The sequence below is a fragment of the Chenopodium quinoa genome, unplaced genomic scaffold (genome assembly GCF_001683475.1).
Source record: "Chenopodium quinoa cultivar QQ74 unplaced genomic scaffold, ASM168347v1, whole genome shotgun sequence".
NCBI classification, from domain to species: domain Eukaryota; kingdom Viridiplantae; phylum Streptophyta; class Magnoliopsida; order Caryophyllales; family Amaranthaceae; genus Chenopodium; species Chenopodium quinoa.
The window spans coordinates 19,935-25,312 of NW_018742918.1; the positions used below are offsets into that span (position 1 = coordinate 19,935).

Below are 5,378 nucleotides of genomic sequence, written 5' to 3' on the forward strand. Positions count from 1 at the left end.
CTTTAATTCCGATACAATCCCCATCCAAGCCCATTAGTTATTGTTTTAAAAATTGTCGAAAGACATCCACCAAAAAAATTTATTTCGTGTGTGAGACAATAACTTAAGCTTGTTACGTTTGTATCACATAGAAAAGTCTCGTTAAGCTTTTAGTGGCTACATTGAGATTGATCAACCCCCCCATTTTGGTGGCTATTTATAGGCATTGCACGAGCCAAAATGGCTATTGGGGTTTGGTTTTCATGGGTCGTGTTGCTTATTGTGTCAGTTCTTGCAATATTGAGAATAATGGTCCTTATGAGATTACTCGATAGGATGCCCAACTTTGAAGACCTTTTCGGCACCATAACCCCTGGGCCATCAATTCCAACTCCACCTCCAACTCCAACGCCACCGGTTCATCATAAAGATGACACCTTAGGGAAACCAGACCATGATAAAAGCCTTAATGACGAAATACATGCCAAAAATATCGACAAAATCCAAACAGCCTTTTCAGATATATCCACTGAAGAATATGTCAAGGCCACCATCTTTGTACAATTACCATCTATTGTTGAGTACGTATCCCACCTTCCTAGCGAAACAGCCGATAAATTTGCTGATTTTTGTCATCATGCTGTCTTAAACTTGGAGCTAATTGGCACTGAGGTTGACCCAAGTAAGTGTAAAAACATTATTTCTAGTAAATTTTCACTAGTTTAGTGTAATGTCCGCTTAAAATACCTAAAATGTTCATTATTAATTATTTGTTTGTGGTTTTTTTCTGTTGATTTGAAGTTACGGGTTGTGAGAACATTACACCCAAAGCGCCCGCCTATCATTCAACGGCTAAGGACGAAGTGTATACTCCGGTTGCTAAGGATGATAAAACTAAGGACAGATATAAGCCTCCTGAGGTTGAGTTTGCGAAATATGTGGCTTATATAGAAATTAAGCCAGGGTTCGGAAAGGTGGGTGCTGTACAAGTCGAGAATGAACACCGTACTGAGATGCACGTCATTGACATTGTTCTTGAACGTTTCCCTGAAATGTCACAACAAACTATTAGTTGTAATTCATGGGTGCACCCCAAATCTGTTAACTCAGAAAGTAGGGTCTTCTTTACTAATAAGGTACTTCGATTATACACCTCTTTCATGCATTTTAAATTATTTATGTAGTTATTGAATAGTCTTCCTTGAAGTTAATATAGAAAAATTTCCATTGATGCATGTTGTAGTCGTATTTGCCATCACAAACACCAAGTGGTTTGAAAAGGCTGAGGGAGTATGAACTTGAAATCTTGCGAGGGGATACAAAACCTAAAGAAAAACGCCTTCCTCATGAGAGAATCTATGACTATGACATTTACAATGACCTTGGTGATCCGGGCAATTTTCGACCAAGTTTGGGTGGTAGTGAAGAATTTCCTTACCCAAGGCGGTGTAGAACTGGAAGTCTTATTGCAAGAGGAGGTACTTCTACTATCATTCACTTTCTTTTGATCTATATATTTCTACAAATTCTTATCACTTTGTTTGGATTGATGGAAATGAAAGGAAAGAAAAATTAAGTAAAATTACCTTTCATCTGGATAACAAATGAGGAAGGAAGGGAATTGAAGGGGAGAAAAATGGAGGGATTAAATTGTAAGAATTTGATCTCTTCAACAATAGAGAGATTTGAAAGGAAAATTCATCTTTCTTCCCTCCCCTCCCCTCCCTTTCTCTTCCTTCCCCTTCACCTCTCTCTCCTCCTTTTCTTTCCATTTTTTTTTATCCAAATACACTGTATATGTGGCTAGCCACATGGTTTGGTCACTTTACATAATCACATACTATAAGACAATTAATTTGTAATAAGGTTACGGTGATGAGCAAATGGGGTTACCTTAACGTATGTAGATTACTTAAATGAGAAAAAAAGGAACCACTCTCTTAAATATGTGGAATTTTTCCTTCATCTTTTTTTTTTTTAAAAAAATAAAATAGAGGTTATTCGAATAAACAAATGAGGTTACTTATTTCTAAATTACTTGTTTTTTTCGTATATTGAATTTGAGTTACTTTTATGGATAACATGAGATTACTCTTATGAAAAAATGAGGTTACTCATACAATTAAATGGAGATTACTCTTATACACGAATGTGGCCACATACAAAACTTTCCCACTACATATATTACTCTTGCCCCCCTTATAAAAAATTATGGTTTCCGCCATTGGTGCAGGTAGCATTGTTAGCTTATTTAAAGAAAATGTGTATGTACCTAGAGACGAAACATTTTCGGAACTGAAGCTGAAAGAATTCGGATTTCGTACCCTGTACACTTTGCTGCATCATTTAATACCACCATTGGAGACAAAGTTCATCAATGATGATAAGGAATATCCATTCATCACAGCCATAAACAGGCTCTTCAACGAAGAAATTAAGTGTCCTGATATGCAACAACGTGGGGGTGTACAAGATGTGGTGCATAGATTTATCAGAGATGCCTCTGATTCTGCTGAAAAAGTTTTCCGTTTTGAGCTCCCCCAGATATTTGAACGTAAGAATATACTCCGTAAAACTACTCCATTTCAAAATAATTGTCACATTTTGACTTTAATTTCATCTTATTATAATATCGTCGTTTGGTATATGATCGAAGTACGTAGTAGTTACTTTGTGATATATGATATTATTACAACTGTTTTAATGTTTATTTCACATTTTCTAAATTTAATTTGTATGTGATTGAATGTATATTAGGGGATGCTTTTTCATGGTTTAAGGATGAGGAGTTTGCTCGTCAAACTCTTGCTGGGATGAATCCTTTAAGCATCAAGCGTGTCACGGTATAATCTGCAAATTAAAAACTAAAAGATGCTTACATACTTCTTTTGTTCCTAATTAATATTATCACGTCTTTATGGTAGATTATTCCAATATACCGAACTATGAAATCCATCGAACTAGCTAATTTCTAGATTAACTTTGGTGTGATAATTTTCCTAAAAAACATGCTAATTAACTAATTAAGTGTGTGCTAATTTTACAGATATCGATGCTGAACAGTATCCTAGAACAAAAAATTTGCGGCAAATTTGAGTCAGTTTTGACAGAACAACTGCTGGACAATGAGTTAAAACGACGATATCATATGACTTTAAGAAAGGTTTGCTATATAATCAATTGTGTTGATTAATTAATTTAAAATGTTGTATGTTAATCTCATGATTTTCTTTGTATGTTATCCTATATATTGTTGTATTGCAGGCAGTGGAAGAGAATAAATTGTTCATAATTGACTACCACGATGCATTTATGCCTTACGTAAACAGAGTATCGGAGCTTGAGGGGAGGAATTTATATGCATCGCGAACTTTGTTCATCTATGATGATGATGAAGCATTAAAACCTCTTGCTATTGAGTTAACCCGGCCTCCGACTAAAGAAAATCCAGTTCCGTATCAGGAAGTATTTATGCCAAGAAAACAATGCCACTCAAGGATGGCTTTGGAAGCTTGCCAAGGCTCATGTCCTTGCTCATGACACTGGCTACCACCAACTTATAAGCCACTGGTAATTATTTCCATAAACTCTAATCTGTTCTTTATTTACGCGTATGTAACAAATTACTCGTATTGCTTTAGGGTCTGTTCTCTTCAGATTATTTTCAGTTCAGTTCAGTTCCAATAAGTTCAGTTTAGTTCTTAATTTCCTTCTCTCATAAAATATTCAGTTCAGTTCAGCTCCAATAAGTTTAGTTCAGTTTAGTTGACTAAATTTCCTATAACTTTGACTTTATTTTTACATAGAATTTTACTACCATGTCTAATTTGATTGGTTCAATGGTTGGTTTCAGGCTTAGAGCACATTGCTGCACAGAACCTTACATAATTGCAGCAAATAGGCATTTGAGCGCTATGCACCCAATATATAGGTTGTTGCATCCTCATTTCCGTTACACTATGGAGATCAACGCCCTTGCTAGGCTAGCTTTGGTTAATGCAGATGGTATAATTGAGAGAACTTTTTCACCTGGGAAGTACTGCTTAGAGATGAGCTCTGCCATCTATAAATCAGAGTGGCAGTTTGATCGCGAAGCCTTACCAGCTGACCTGCTACACAGGTAGTTTAATCTCCTGGTTTAGCATCATGGAATTATTTGAATTAAACAAACTCTCATATCATGCACCCATTAGTCTCTAATTCTCTAAATAACTAATACTTCATTCGTATTAACAAGCCTCTATGTTGGAATATAATAGGGGAATGGCAGTTGAAGATCCATCAGCTGAACATGGAGTGAGGCTCATAATTGATGACTATCCATACGCGAAAGATGCTTAGACCTATGGGGATGCATTAAGAAGTGGGTAACAAAATATGTAAGCCACTACTATAAAGATCCGAGTCTAGTAAAATCAGATGAAGAGCTTCAAGCTTGGTGGATGGAGGTAATTACCGAAGGGCATAGAGACAAGAAAGAAGGGTGGCTGCCCCTAAAATACTCCAGAAGATCTAATCCAAATTGTGTCAACCATAATATGGGTGAGTTCAGGGCACCATGCTGCTGTCAACTTCGGCCAATACGCCTATGCAGGTTACTTCCCTAACAGGCCTACCATCACTAGGACTAAGATGCCTACAGAAAATCGCACTGATGAAGGGTGGGCATTGTTCATTAGAAGTCCCGAGAAGACACTACTCGAATGCTTCCCAACAATGACACAGGCAGCTACAGTTATGGCAGTACTGGATGTACTTTCAAGTCATTCATCCGAAGAGGAATATATAGGCCAAAAGAAGGAGCCATCTTGGGAGGCAGAAGAAGAGATAAATAAAGCTTTTGAAGATTTTCAAGATGGGCTAAGTGAATTAGACAAATCAATTGACAACAGGAATGCTGATGAAAAATCTAAAGCATAGGCATGGAGCTGGTGTTGTACCTTATGAGTTGTTAAGGCCTATATCAGAAAAGCCTGGGGTCACCGGTATGGGAGTTCCAAACAGCATCTCCATCTGAAAAAACAAAACAAATAATTTGACTACAAGCTAAGTTCAATTGGGTTCAATTTGTATTTTTTTTTTTAATTGCGTTAATTAGGATCTATCCACACGGTTTTACCATTGCTAACAAAGCGTGGAGTTTTACTTGTAGGGCTTTGTTGTTGTTTTCGTTGTTGAAACTCTTGTAAGTCATAAGAGTGGGGATTTATGCTTTCAATGTTTACTCACACTCACACCCTGACACCCATGGCTTGTAAGCTTCCAAAAAGAAATGAATGTTGCTGTTCTTAAAACTAGGTTCCGATTTGTGATAATCAATCAGCCTTGCATAATGCTTCATAAGCGAGCAAATAAACCGAGAAGTGAGAAACTGAGAGCTACATATGCAGACTCGTGCA

The 5,378-nt window shown here is 36.8% G+C and overlaps 1 pseudogene; it reads left to right on the plus strand.

Moving 5' to 3' along the window:
* The first annotated feature begins 219 nt into the window (after positions 1-219).
* Positions 220-5,108, plus strand: LOC110728314 (annotated as a pseudogene).
* The last annotated feature ends 270 nt before the right edge of the window (positions 5,109-5,378 follow it).